The sequence below is a fragment of the Prionailurus bengalensis genome, chromosome B2, assembly GCF_016509475.1.
Source record: "Prionailurus bengalensis isolate Pbe53 chromosome B2, Fcat_Pben_1.1_paternal_pri, whole genome shotgun sequence".
NCBI lineage: Eukaryota > Metazoa > Chordata > Mammalia > Carnivora > Felidae > Prionailurus > Prionailurus bengalensis.
The window spans coordinates 126,352,013-126,367,952 of NC_057349.1; the positions used below are offsets into that span (position 1 = coordinate 126,352,013).

General features: G+C 37.9%; 1 long non-coding RNA gene across 1 annotated transcript; it reads left to right on the top strand.

Annotated features, from left to right (window-relative positions):
- The first annotated feature begins 3,202 nt into the window (after window positions 1-3,202).
- Window positions 3,203-5,303, top strand: LOC122489033. The gene is made up of 2 exons (XR_006298801.1): window positions 3,203-3,261; window positions 4,582-5,303. It is a non-coding gene; the product is annotated as an uncharacterized LOC122489033 (long non-coding RNA).
- The last annotated feature ends 10,637 nt before the right edge of the window (window positions 5,304-15,940 follow it).

Here is a 15,940-nt window from a genome sequence, read left to right on the forward strand (position 1 = left end):
TCTATATCCAGAGGCTAACTCTCGAAGGGTCTATAATAATCTGGTAATTATTGCTGTGGTAAGGGGAAATGGAGAGTCAGGGAAAGAGTTCAATCAATGAACTGATAAAAATAAACATGGAACAAATTAATAAATGAAAATAAATAAATAAATAAATAAATAAATAAATAAATAAAACTAATAAATGTATGGTGTATTTTTATGTTAACATTATGTAATGAGAAGTTATATAATAATATGAAATATGTTATCTATAGATTATAAGTAAAAACATATTACAAAATAAAACTTCTTGTCATTCAAGTTTTTTTATGTTTATTTATTTATTTTGAGAAAAAAAGAGAGTGCATGGGGTGAGGAGTGGAGAGGAAGAGTGAGAGGGAGAGAGAAATCCCATCAGGAGTCGATCTCACAAACCAAGAGATCATGACCTGAGCTGAAATCAACAGTCAGACACTTAACCCACTGAGCCACCCAGGTGCCTCTTTAAATTCAACTTTTAGGGGCGCCTGGGTGGCGCAGTCGGTTAAGCGTCCGACTTCAGCCAGGTCACGATCTCGCGGTCCGTGAGTTCGAGCCCCACATCAGGCTCTGGGCTGATGGCTCAGAGCCTGGAGCCTGTTTCCGATTCTGTGTCTCCCTCTGTCTCTGCCCCTCCCCCGTTCATGCTCTGTCTCTCTCTGTCCCAAAAAAAAAAAAAAAACGTTGAAAAAAAAATAAAAAAAAAAATAAATTCAACTTTTATAAATATATCAATGTATAAAAAAAAAAGTAGGGAGGTATACACACAAAAATAATAACAGTGGTTCTTTTCAGGTAATGACATTTTAAAAAAAAATTTTCTTCATATTACTTTTTTATTTTATTTTATTTTTAAAGTTTGTTTATTTTGAGAGAGAGAGTAGGGAGGGGCAGAGAGAAAGAAAGAGAGAGAAAATCTCAAGCAGGCTGTGCACTGCCAGTGCAGAGCCCCACACGAGTATTGAACCGGTGAACAATGAGATCATGATCTGAGCTGAAATCAAGAGTCAGGCGCTTAACCGGCTGAACCACCCAGAGGCCCCTATATTATTTTAAATATGAGAAAAAGATTGTAAAATTGAACATGGGCAGGGAAAATGCTTAAACGTCTTTTTTTTTTTTTTTTTTAATTTTTTTTTTTTTTCAACGTTTATTTATTTTTGGGACAGAGAGAGATAGAGCATGAACGGGGGAAGGGCAGAGAGAGAGGGAAACACAGAATCGGAAACAGGCTCCAGGCTCTGAGCTGTCAGCCCAGAGCCCGACGCGGGGCTCGAACTCACGGACCGCGAGATCGTGACCTGGCTGAAGTCGGACGCTTAACCGACTGCGCCACCCAGGCGCCCCTAAACGTCTTTTAAAAATAGATTAGACTACCTGTTTTAGCAACCACCTTTTCAGTCTTTGTCTTATAATTTGTTTTAATATATCAATATCAAACATATTTGAAAACCTGTTTTTAGCGGCGTGATCCTAAAATGGCACGATACTTGAGGAATACCAAGGCATTCTTTCACCCAAAGGGAATTACAGTCTAGCTGAGGAAATAAGATACATGTGAAATAATAACTACAATACTACATATTGAATGCCTGAGAGAGTGAATAGTTTAGATATTTCAAATGTTATAGGAAGGAAAGATCACTGTTGCCCAGAGAAGTATAGTCAACCTTGAGTAATGGGTAAGAATTAGAGGGGAAAAAGGAAAGAAAAGAACCTTCCTGGTAGAAAAACTACCCAGAGGAAAGGAATAGAGAAAGTGCGTTACAGGGCCCACTTTCATTCTCAGAGCAGAGACTTGGTAACGGTAGAATCTCTTCCAACGTTCAAAGTGGCTTTGCATAAATTGTCTCAGGTGTCATACAGGCAGAGTGAGGGATAGCCCGGACCCTGCAGGCTGACAGGTAGGTCTTCACATCTTAGCTCTGCCACCACAAGATGCGGCCGGAAGAAAGTCAACTTTTAAGGCGATAGGGCCTAATGTGAGGTTTGCTGTGAGGGGTAAAGGAGGGAACATGGGGAAACTGTCCACCACCGTGCCTGACACACCGGAGTCGTGAAGAGAGGTTGGTTCCCTGCTTTTGGCTTCCCGTGTTGGCCTCATGACATCTGTGTGGAGTCACAGGTAGAATGATCAGCCTCATTTTGTGGGTAAGAAAACCAAATCTCAAGGGTGTTAACTTTTGTACAACTCATTGAAGCTAATAAGTAGCAGACTTGCATTGTCTGAATTTTAGGTCAGTGACCAGTCCGTGATGAGTAAAACTTTATATATATACAAAGAAAATTGTGATGCAGGATGTTTTTCAGTGGAGATCAGGGTTTAGTCCTCAGGAGGACATAAGATGCTATTTCTCTGGATGAATTCACCACAATCCAGTCTGTTCCTCAATTTTGTAGGCTCATAAACATGATTTTCTGAGCACATAGCGGGAGTCTATTAACCTTTCGGGAACAAACTCACATTAATTAACTTCACAAGGGAAATTCCTTAAGAAGAAGACTTTTTCTTAAGAACGCTTTCTCAGTCAACCTAGCGCCTAGCACAGGATCTGGAACCAAACAGAGCATCACCACTTTTCATTTTGTCGTTAAGACCAGAATGCTAATTTTTAAATTTATAATAAAAATATAAATGTCAAAGTCTTGGATACTCATACTGTTTGAATAAAGAAAAAAATATATAAAACCAAATAAGACTCCGCTTTCTGAGCCTGGCGTTCAGAGCAAGGAACATTTAGCCTTTCAAAAATTAATGGCGATGGTCCTGATGCACTCGTCCCCCCAAGAGAGATGCCTGGAATTTCTCCATTGCATGGCCCCACACACCTTATTCTTAATGGCTTTACATGTCTCTGATCACATCCATCCTGCATTGATTTTCTAGTTTAACTTTGAGATGACACCTTGCTTTCAAGATCTACAGCATGGTTTGCTGCCTGCGCTCAGTCTGATAAAGTGGTTTCAACCTTTTTTTGCCTCTGAAAGCAAACAGTGGGTAACATTCACTCATTGGCATTGTGGTTATAAAGCCTCCCTTTACCTCCCATTCAGAGAAGGATATCAGAGTACAGCTGAGCAAGAGTTATTTCAGGATAACCTTGACTTCGCTCTAACTTACAAACAAAAGTAAATCATTTGCAAACTTTGAACTATTAATAGTAACACATTACTTGCCACAGAGCTCACAACAGATTGTGACATACCGTTGGATCTTGACCTCCGTGTCTAGTGGAGAGAGTAAGTGCTGTTTTGATTTCTTGGATTTCTCATATTTAAGAGGACAATAACACACATAACCCGCAAGTTTTAATTTGACTTACAAGTCATAGGGAGCAGATTTTGTATCATAAGGAATACTTCTTTCCTTAAATTGTTAGAGAAAGGAAGAATTGGATCAACTCTTTACCAGTGAGGTATTTTTCCTATTCCCAGAAGAGGATAAGGAGGGCATATATACTATTGTAATAAAAATCATAAATCTAACTTATCTTTTTAGAAAACAAAAAGAAGAAAGAAAAGGGGGAGGGAAAGTAAACAAGTTCCATATTCCTAGGCTCTTTCTGCTTTAAGAAGACTAAATATAAACCCACAGTATTCCTTTTTTCCATTAACTAGAGAACTTCTAATTCTAGCAGAAGTATGAGCGATGATCATTTAGCTTTGAGCAGTACTTCGTGTTTTCTCATCCTCCACTTGCATTTGTGGGTCAAAAGAGAAGTCATTAGGGACTTGTATTTCCTGTCTCATCTTTTCCTTCCTCCTTTCTTAAAACTTTGTGGGAAATCAACTTTATAAAGTACTGAAGAGGGCCATGTACATTAACTTCTGAAAAGTCCTCCATAATTCTTGCTTATCTGTTTCCAAGTAAACTTTTCTCCCAGGGCAAAGACCAGAATGAATCTTGGTATAGAAGAGAAAAATCAGTATTTGCAACATTTCATCGTATTTCTCTTAATTAAAAGTGGGTGACTATTGTTTTACTTTTCTTGTCTATTTATAACCATTTCTTGGAATACTGTCTGTTCTCTGTCTATTCCCTACCCAACTGATAATTCCTTGGAGAAAAAATTTAACTGACTTTATTTACCAAACTTCATCACTGTTGGTATCCATATCTACACCTTCTGCAATTCCATTTTTTCTCTCCGAGATGTAAAACGGTTCATTTGAATAAAGAATTATCTTCACTTGAGAATGTAGAGATTAAAATATCTTCTTGTCTCAAGAATGTAGTGTAAGGTTATTGCCTAGTAAATAGTTCAGGACCTTGGCCTTTTTTTCTTCTTCAAGGTTGATTCCTCTACTGCAGTGTCTGGGTGGATGTGGCTGACAGGTGGCATTGCCTCATGGCTATTCCTAACAGCTAATGAAATAAAAATAAGACTTTATAGGATTTCCTGGGACAAGCACTGAAGGATGCAAGGGAATATCGTATTACATAAGACCAAGGAAATGTTTCTCTCTGTTATAGTGAAAAAAGTAATAATAGGTATTGCAAAGGCTGCGAGTTTTAATGATATTTTGCCATTCCTTACATATTTTTTTATCTTTTCATAGATAAGTGACTCCTGAGGAAAAAGGGACAGAAATTTGAGGCAAATTAAGAAAAGTAGAGGAAGACACATGGAGTACCAGGATGCAGGGTGAGAAGACCCACATCTCCATGTACTTAGGGGCAATGCTCTTTCATACGCAAAGGCCATCAAGGTGCTCAGTGAAGAGCATTCTTTCAGAAACAGAAGAGTCCTGAGATTGACGCTTCCTTTTAAGGCACTTGTTTTAGATGACTTTTTCCTCTGCCACTTCTAAAGATATCAGAAATATATGATCTTAGAGTTTGAAGCAAAAACAGACATGTTTAACTGAACCAGTTCAGCACCTGTCCCTAGGGCTTTCCTGACAGAGACCTCACTATGGCCCTGATTTAGCTTAAGGGCAGTTCTAAATAACTTGGACAGATTTGTGGGCAGTGTCTTTGAGACGACATTTAACGACACCAACCCAAATCTACCCACAACTGGTTTTAACACCACAGTAACTTTACAAGGAAGGTGGGGACTCTAGGGCTTATCACTTCCGTCTATGGCTTTCATCCCAGTCAACTTCACGCATCAACCAAAATGCGATATTTCTGATAACCAGTATTTGACTATTCAGTTATATTTCTCCTGCTGTTGGCCTGTTCCCCCTTGACTTTCTGTGCGATTGCTCCTAAACATGTTCCTTCTCTTTCACTGTAAACCTCTATTCTTTCATAAATAAATTGATGGTGTACCTCAGCCTCTTCATTCAGTACTCTCTCCATGTTCTTACCAAAATCTTGCTGTCCCTCAAGGTCACTCTTTCTGTTTACAGCTGTTTTGAAAAAAATCCTCCTTCCCCCATGCTCCATGTCTCATGCCCATAAATGCTGAGATATGACACTCTTGAACCCTAGAAGATTCAGACTCAACACATTTACAGCGTGAATGAAGCTGGCCCAGTTGTAATAGTCAAGGATGTGATGTATTAGAAAACAAATGTCTCATGTAAATATGGCAGGTGCCTTGGAGCTAAAGAAGGTTCTACCATTCAGGTCTGTAAGTACACTTTGCCAGATCTTTCAGTTTTTCCAAAGGAGTCAGATTCAGGTTTTATTGGTGATATATTTATATTTTAAATGTTGGCAAAAAATTTAAAATGTATGAACACTGTGGGATAAATAACACTAACTTATAGGCTAAACATGTCCTGTAGTCTGCATGTTTATCACAGTTATTCTACCCTTTCTTTATCAACTCCTACAATATTCCTCTCTCATCTATTTACCAAGCCCTTCTTCCTCTAACACTATATGAAGTTTGGTTTTATTAACTTCATCAACTTTAATCTTGACCTGTGGAATGGCCATCTAACTCTGTGTGCAGATTTTTACTCTATACAACTTGCCTGTTACTCTGCACATCATTTCCTTTCATCTATAGCTGGAGGAGGCAGTTTTTTTTAAAGGCCAGATAGTAAATATAGGATTCTCCCCTTATCCACTATTTCACTTTCTGTGGTTTTAGTTACCCACAGTCAACCATGGTCCGAAAGCAGATGATTCTCCTAACAAATCTCCAGAAAGTCAATAGAAGCCTAATGCCGTGTCACAGTGTCCATATCACCTACTTCACTTCATCTTATCTTGTAGGCATTATCTTACAGCATCACAAGAAAGAGAGTGAAGACAGTATAATAAGGTATTTTGAGACAAAAGGACCACATCCACATAAATTTCATTACAATATATTGTTATAATTGTTCTTTGATTATTGATTCTTGTTAATCTCTTACTGTGCCTAATTTATATACTAAACTTTATCACAGGTATGTATGAATAGGAAATAGCATAGTATATATAGAGTTCAGTACTATCCATAGTTACAGGCATCCCCTTGGGGTCTTGGAACATATTCTTCACAGATAAGAGGTGGCTATTATATTGTTGACTTTGTGGGACATATAGTATGTTGCAACAACTCTGCTGTCCCATTGTAGCATAAAAAGAGTCATAGGCAATACACAAATTGAGTGTAGCTATGTTCCAATATAGCTTTAGTTACAAAAACTATTGGTAGGTTGGACTTGGCCAGTGAGTTGAGTCATTGGTAGCTTGCTGACCCTTGACCTCAAAGATGAAGACAGAGTTCCCTAGCTTGGAGTCTAAGACCCAGCATGGTTTGTCTCCTGTCTTCTTTTCCAGCTTTATCACTTACTCTTTTCCCAGTGAGTTAGATTAGATTTTATCTAATTAGATTAGATTACATGATATTAGATTACAATTACTATTTATTCAGCCCTTTCTATATGTCTGTTACTATTCTAAAGTGTTCATTTACATTAAAGTTTTTAAAGGACAAAAAAAAACCCCACAAGAAACAAGAGATAGGAAACATCATTTTATAGGTGAACAAATTGAGCCACAGAGAGATTAATTGTTTTGCTCAAGGCCACACAGAAAATAAGTAGAAAAGCTAATACTTGAACCCAGACAGTCTGGTTTCAGTGGTTACGCTCTTAACCACTCTACCATCCAGCCTTTCTGAGGTCTTCCCAATACCCTTGAACTAGATCAAGTGTTTCTCCTTTGGCAAGACTTCCATTACTCCACTCCCTGACACTGATGAAGTTGAGATGCTTCCTGTTTTGGGGTGTAAAATCATTTTCTAGATATACTGGTCACTGTGCTTTTAAAATTTTCTCAGTAATTGTCTATTTTGAAACTAGTGATTTCTCTCAGGTCAAGGTTTATGGGTTATTTGTGCTCGCACACTTCCTGCTATAGTATGTGCTCAATAATTGTTTCCTGAGTTGAATTCAAAGGTTGACTTACCCTAGAGTTTTCACTACTTCTGATTTATGCATCCGTTCTTATTTTGCTGGACGTGACGGTTAGAGTCTTGGTTTGGTGTGCCTCAGAAATGGAGCTTGAGATACAGATTAATGTGTGAGTAATTTATCTGGGCAGAGAAGAAAGCAGTGGTAGGAGAAGGGGGAAGTGGGACAACGAAGAAAAGCAGCCAATGAAGTGTGCGTTATCAAGGATCCTAGACTATGGTCCACCAGAGCTTAATTCTGCCGGGGGCGCGCTGAAAGCTGGCACAGAACACGTGCCTCAGAGTTCATCTACCCAAGGGAGAAGGTTACTGGGGTATTTATACACCAATTCCTTTCATTCATTGCTTGAAGTCTACTCCCAGGGAAAGTTAATACACAAACATACCCAGAATGCCACACAGGGGGGCCACGTGAGTTTTGTCAGCTTGAGGAAGCCCTCTGGCAAAGAAGTACAGGTCCTGCAAGCCCACCCAGTGTGTCCTATCGTGTGTGAGGACTGCCATATATGGGCAGGATACCCACAGCATCTGCACGAGCTTCTCTTCCAACTACTGAAATCGATTGTAAGGTGAGGAGATCGTTTCTCTCTTTCCTCTTTGGTAAACCGAGACTCTTAAAGGTGTCTATAGAGATAGAATCTTTCATAATAATTACAGTAATCTTTGTTTCATGATGTGTATGAGGAAAAGATCGTCCCTGCCATTTTTCAGACTAGGTGACCTCTACGGTGCACTGGCAAGTATCTCTGCTTATCTCCTGGGACTACCTTCCAAGACTGACTTCAGTCCCAGATCTTTGACTTGTGGCACATTTGGATATTTTCTTGACGTAAGAGCTGTTGCGCTGCCATTTCTTTCACAACTATTGCTTTTGTCTAAGGCAAAACTTTCAGTTGCTATTTATAATAGATATTGTTATGGTTTACTCAACATTCTAGGTGTTCAAATAGATTCATGGAGGAATAAGACATAATGGTTGCCTTTAAGAGTGTACAGAGGGGTGGCTCAGTCGGTTAGGTGTCTGACTTCCGCTCAGGCCATGATCTCACAATTCGTGGGTTCGAGCCCCGTGTCGGGCTCTGTGCTGACAGCTCAGAGCCTGGAGCCTGCTTCAGATTCTGTGTGTGTCTCTCTCTCTGCCCCTCCCCTGCTCGTGCTCTGTCTGTCTGTCTCTTTCTCTCAAAAGTAAATAAACATTAAAAAATTTAAGTGCACAGAGAAGTGCCCAGGATAAATACTTAAAATTGAATATAATGACTGTTGAAAAAGAGAAAAATGCGAAGTCAAAGAGGGTATGGTGGAAGGATTGACTAGTTCCCTTATAAGAAAAAAAAATGTAATTGGGGATGATGTAAATTTACCCTAAAGTAAAAGGAATTCTTTGTCGTTTGAGTATCTCAAAGTCATGCTATGGGCTGGCTTTCAAGTTTTTAATTTTTTAAAACAACACTGTTTTGGAACAAGAATCCTTAAGCTGAGACCTCCTCCTTAGAGGCTGACAGTGGAAAGACCATTAAGGCTTTTTCTTATTCAGGTCTTGAAATAAGATGGCCTCAGCTGGCAGGGAGCAGAGAGAAGGGATTGAGAAGACTCAACAGGTGTGATGGACAAGAACAGGGTATTGGGTACTTGAGAAGACAGAGAAGAGGCAGAGATGGACGAGTACATGCTGAGGCTGAGATTTTGAGCTTGGGAAACTGAGCAAACGGTCTCCTATCTACTCAAGATAAGATAGCCAGGCAGATGGTGGGAGGCTATGAGGTCAGCCTGGACGAGATGGAGGCTGAAAGTGCTTGGGGCTCCTCCAGGTAGAGCTGTATACAGACATGAAACTCACACCACTACACCCACTTAGGGATTAATTATTCTGGCAGAGGATTCAGAAAATAGCGATTATGATAATAGTGGTGATAATGACAACAATAAATATTCCCATTTCCACAGTAGTGGGAATGCAGGTTATTGTTTTAGGAATTTCTCACACTGCTTGGCAGGATTCTTGTCACACCAGAAGATACCCATCGTTTTGGATAGCCTCATGTTGCTTCGTTCTCAGCCTTTGTGGGCCTTCTTAGTACAAGAAAATTTGAAGTTCAGGAACAATAATAAAAGTCCAAAAATGATTATGCCTACAGATGGATATGGAAGCTGAACACTGTTAAAATCATCATCCCCACCCCACCCCCCCAGAGTATCTCATTCCATTTATTTTGGCTGGCATGGTAGAGAAGGTTTTCTTTTTTGCACATTGGATTCATTTCATATCTAATATGTGTGAGACCCTCCACACACATTGTTTCCAGTTCTCCCAGCCTGCTGCTGTTTTGCCTGCAAGGAAATTGAAATTGAAACTGCTCTGAGTACATTGGTGTGTCCATGGCCTCGGCTGACTTCTTTTCTCCAATATTCCCAAATGTTACTGGCAGGATCACATCTTAGCAACAGGTGTTCCCCGCAGTTGGTAAAGAACGGAGGCGGAACCCAGGCCCGTTCATTCCCTCTGCTATGCCATGTGGCCCTCCATTCATTACCTACTGTGTAACTGTTAGCACCTGTACTCTCCATTATCTGTATTACTGTGTTTGTCAAGTTTCTCCAGAGAAACAGAATACATGCATGCATACATATAAGTATAATTTGTCATAAGGAATTGGCTCATCTGACTATGGAGGCTTACAAGTCCCAAGATCTGCAGTTGGAAAGAGGGAGACCTGGAAGATTCGATGTTCCAGCTGAAGCATTCAGTCCTGAGAATTTCCTTTTTATGCCGCCTTTCTGGGCTATTCAAGCCTTCAACTGATTGGGTCAGGTCCACCTGCATTGAGGAGAGCAATCTGCTTTACTCACCGTGTTAATTCAAATGTTAATCACTTCCAAAAACTTCCTTACAGACACACCCAGGAAGCTTGACCAACTATCTTGGTGAGTATCTAGGTTGATACTGAGGCCCAGTCAAGTTGACACATAAGATTAACCGTCACACATTCAACTTCTTTCAGCCCTTTATTTCATGCTCAGCTTCTAGCTTGTCTGATTTTGTTCACTTGGGTGCTCTCAATTTCTCTGACAGCTCAGTTCATTCAGAAAATGTGCAATATTTTTTAAAAAAGAGGGAAAAAGGAGGACCATTTAGTTGCCTTTCTCTTGACATCACGTTCTGTTTTGCCCTCTTCTCTCTGGAAATAAAGCTGGGAGAATAAAACTCTGTCTTCTCTATCTCTCTACCTCTCTCTATTGATCTCTTTGTCTCTTTCTTCTCTGTCTCTCTTGCTCTCTCTCTCTCTCTCTCTCTCTGTGTCTCTGTCTCTCACCCTTTCAAGCTTGAAATTTGGCTATCCTTCATCCCATTGATGTGTCCTTTTACTGCATCTTTTAAAATTCATCCTATTACATTAACATGTTTAAAGTGCTTTATGGTTTATATTGGTCTTCCCTATGCATTGATCACATTTATTTTTCAAAACAACCTCTCCTCATTAATAACTAACACTTTACGGAATGAAAAATGAAAGCCTTTTTTGCCATTGGCAAAGAGCAGAAGAGCCAGGATTGGGACTCAAGATTTTATCTGTCTTCAAAGCTTCTGCAGTTTTTATTACATTATCTGATCTCAATAAACTATTCTATATGGCAGTCTCAATGTACTTTAGAAGCCCTAAAAAAAAAAAAGAATGATAATGACAATTTGTTGAACTTCATTTTGTTAGGAAGTAAAAACGTAATACCATTCAGAGTATTGGCAAGTCAGTAAATGAACAATCAGTAAGTGGATTCATTTGAAGACTTGCTAAGTATCATGGAAGGTCTTCCAGTGTGTCCCCAAACTGTAATTATTAGACTTTATGGAGGCTGGGATAAGAACAAAAATATTAATTATAATGCATTACAAACTTACAAATTATACATAATAAACTAGAAACAATATATATGAATACTATCACAGCATATGTATTAGGTAATATTTTGCCATTAATCAAAGTGTTTTTTAAATCCCATGCTTTCTTTGTTGTCACAAACTGTGTGTATTCCCATCGGTTCAGGTTTATTACTGTCCTGACACAGAAAGGATCTTTCCAAACCAAAGAAGGATGATGCGATACACGTAGCTTTTAAAGAGAAAGATTTGTAAAGAAAACTTGGTTCCCTAAACCAATGTAAAGAGATCTGTGGAGCATAACCAAGAGTTAGAGATAGGACTTCTATATTTTGATTAGAATGCACTGCTCCCTGGTATTCCCATTCATGGGATATTGGGAATTGAGGATACAGTGAATCTTTATTCCATTCCTTGAGTGAAGCTTGGGAGGACAGCAAGCATCATAGACAATTATTCTGCACCAACATGGTACAATAAGAGTAGGGTAGAAAATGCAGAAAGTCATGTCCTACCTGGACCTCTTTTTTGGGGGAAGTTGCAGATGCACCCCACCTAACAGCTTATTAAGGTCAGTAAATTAATGGGGCATCAGGGCTAAGAGACCAGGTTCCCTAAAAGCAGAGTCTAAAGCAAAACTTTGTGTTCATATGATTTATTGAGCAATGTTCATCAGGAAAAATCTATGAGAGAATTATAGACTAAAATAGTGTTCCCCGAAGATGGCATTGTTAACATGTGACGGAAGGCCTGTGGGTCAGCAGGCATTTCAGCAGATGAGAGCACAAAAGGTGGCTGACAGTGATCTTAATGAAACATGGATACATTTCAATGAATTCCAGTAGGGATTGCTGCAGACTATATGTCATCCACACTCCTTCCAAAGTATCGATATGCTAATTGAAGAAGAAAAATGCAATTTAAGAGAAAGTGAGGGGCTTAGGGAGAAGGAAAATCAACTGGCTCTACTTAAGACAACTTTACTGAAGTATAATTTACATGCCACAAAATGCACCCATTACAAGTTTAGAATTGAATGATATTTGGTAAATTTGTAAAGCTGAGAAATCCTCCACAAGTCAATTTAAGAAAAGTTTCTCCATCCCCAATCTTTTTTTTTGCTACATGCTTACAGTTAATCCTCAGGCAGCCACTAAGCTGCTTTCTGTATCTATAGATTCACCTAGGGTTTTTTGGGGGAATTTCACATAAATTGAATTATATAATATGTCGTCTCTCATATCTTGATTCTTCCAATTAGCGTAAGTTTTAGATAATTCATATTGTAGATATTTCATCAATTCTTCGCTTTTATCGCTGAAGAGTATTCATTGTGTAGATATACCACATTTTCTTTATCCATTCGTCAGATGATGGGCATTTAGATTCTTTCTAGTTTTTGGCTATTATGAATAGTGCTGCTGTGAACATTCATGCACAAGTATTTACATGGACATACGTTTTTATTTCTCTTGAAACGAAGGTAGATATCTAGGAGTGGAATTGCTGATTGGAATGGTATTTTTTTTAAGTTTAACTTATTGAGAAATTGCTAAACTGTTTTTCCACCAGCAATGTATGAGGCTTCTAGATTTTCCATGTACTTGCCAACACTAGACTTTGAGTTATTGTGATGATACCCACCCTTGTAGGTATGTAGTTGTATCTCTTATGATTTTAATTAACATTTTCAAAATGACTTATGGTGTTGAGTATCTTTATATGTGCTTATCAGTCATCTTTTAATGTGTTGCTGGATTCAGTGTGCTAGCATTTTTCTTATGGGTTGTTCTACACCTGTGTTCATGAAGCATAGTGGTCTCCTATTTTCTTAGGTTGACTTTTTCTGACTTTGGTATCAGGATCTTTCTGGGTCATAGAATGAGTGGAGAAGTATTTCCTCCCTCTATATTTTTAGCAAGTGTTCATGTAAAGTTGATATTATTTTATCTTAAAATATTTGGTAGAAATCATGATTGAAACGGTCTAGGTCTGAGCTTTTTTTGTGGGAAAATTTGTAATTATCACTTTTATTTCTTTACTTGCTATAGATTTAGTTAGATTATCTATTTCTTCTTTAGTTTGAAAATTTGTGTCTTTCTAGGACATTGTCCATAAATACATAAATTGTTTAATCTATTGATATTGTGATGTTCACATTACCCTTTATTTTAATTTCAGTAGAGTTAATAGCAATGTCTCTTCTTTCATAACTGATTTTGGTGACTTTTGTTTTCTTTCTCTTCCTCTCTGTCTGTCTGTTGACCAATACGGCTAAAGATTTATCCATGTTGTAATCTTTTTAAAGACCCAAGTTCTTATTTCCTATTTATTTCTGTATTGTTTTTCTTTTTCTATTTCATAACTTTCTGTTCCGATTTATTATTATTTATTTTCTGCTCCGATTTATTATTATTATTCCCTCCATTCAGCTTATTTTGTATTAAATTAACACTTCGTTTTCTAGATTCTTAAGGAGAAAGTTTAGATCATTAATTTGAGGGTTTTCTTTTTTTTTTTTCTAAAATAGGTATTAAAGCTATAAATTCACTCTAAGCATTGATTCACATCCACCACAATATTTTGATGTACTGGAACATTGTTTTTGTTTTCATTCACTTCAAATTATTTTCTAATTTCCTTTAGTTTCCTTTACAGATATTTCTCCAGGTGTTTTCTATTGTTGATTTCTAGTTTTATTCCACAGTTACTGTAGAACATGTTTTGAATGCTTTTGAATTCTTTTATTATTATTAATTTTATTTATTTATTTATTTATTTTGAGAGAGAGAGAGAGAGAGCACATGAGTGGGGGAGAGGTGCACAGGGAGAGAGAGTAAATATTAAGCACACTTCACAGTCAGCACAGAGCCCAACAAGGGACTTAATCTCACAATCTTGGGATCATGAAATAGTTGGACACTCAACCAACTGAGACACCCAGGGAGTCCTGTTTGTTAACTCTTTTAAATTTATTGAGACTTGTTTCATGTCCTAGCATTTGGTCTCTCCTGGAAGATGTTCTCTGTGTGTGTGTGTGTGTGTGTGTGTGTGTGTGTGTGTATTAATTTATTTTTGAGACAGAGAGAGATAGAGAGAGAGACAGAGAACGATCTGGGGAAGGAGAGAGAGAGAAAGATACACACACACAGAATCCAAAGCAAGCTCCAGGCTCTGAGCTATCAGCACAGGGCCACCCAGGTGCTCTTCTTAGGAGAATGTTTTATGTGTTCTTGAAAAGAAAGAATATTTTGGGGGTTTTGGGTAGAGTCTTTCATAAATGTCAGTTAAGTCAAGTTAGTTGATAAGTTATTCAAGTCTTCTTTATCTGTGATGATTTTCCATGTTGTTACATCAGTTTGAGAATGGAATATTGAAATTTGTTTGTTGTCTGCTTGTAACTTGTCATATTTTTTTCCCTCTGTTCTACCTTTTGTGCTAACAAATTTTTAGTGTCTTATCTTAATTGCTTTGTTGATTGTTTATGCCTTTCAGTTATTTTTTAAGCAGTTGCTCTAAGGATTACAATATGCATTTTAACTTATATAGAGTCTACCTAGGTAATGTAATTCCAGTAAAATATAGCAATTTAATGCTAATAAAATGTAGCTACTTTCCTCTACTATTTCTTCACCATTTTTGTGTTATTCTTTTTGTATGTACTATATATAAGCTTAACTTAGAGTATTATAATTATTGTTTGATATAATGTTATATCTTTTGTAAAAAGTATAAGAAAGGAAAGCACAGTTTATGCAATCTTTTACATTTATCTACATTTTTATTTCTTTTTAATTTTTTTTAATGTTCATTTATTTTTGAGAGACAGAGAGAGACAGCATGAACAGGGGAGGGGAGAGAGAAAGAGGGAGACACAGAATCCGAAGCGGGCTTCAGTCTCTGAGCTGTCAGCACAGAGCCCTAACACGGGGCTTGAACCCACGAGCCATGAGATCATGACCTGAGCCGAAGTCGGATGCCCAACCAACTGAGCCACCCAGGTGCCCCTACATTTTTATTTCTGATGCTCTTTGTTTTTCCTTGTGGATTCCAGTTATCATCTGCTGTCATTTCATCCATTAGAATTTCTTGTGGTGAAGGCCCAGTAGTATTTATTTCTGTTTCAGTCTTTGTTCAAGTCAGAATGTCTATACTTGGCCTTCATTTTTGAAGGATAAAATTGCTGGTTATAGTATTCTTTGTTAAGTATAATATTCTTCCAGTGGTTAAAATATTTTATTCCACTGTCTTCTAGCATTATATCTGTTGAGAAATTATCTATTCATCTTATTGTTCTGTGCATGTTGTTTTTTCCTTTGTTTTCAAGGTTTCCTTTTCTCCTTTGGCTTTCAACAGTTTGACTATGGTGTGTTTAGTTGTGAATCTGTGCTTATCCTAATCAGGCATCATTGAACTTCTTGGATCTATGGATTAATATTTTAAAATTAAATTTGTAAAATTCCTGTTCATTATTGCTTTAAATATTTTTTTTGCTTTTATATTCATTTATTAAGTTCTTTTTTTTTAATTTTTTTTTTCAACGTTTATTTATTTTTGGGACAGAGAGGGACAGAGCATGAACGGGGGAGGGGCAGAGAGAGAGGGAGACACAGAATCGGAAACAGGCTCCAGGCTCTGAGCCATCAGCCCAGAGCCTGACGCGGGGCTCGAACTCACGGACCGC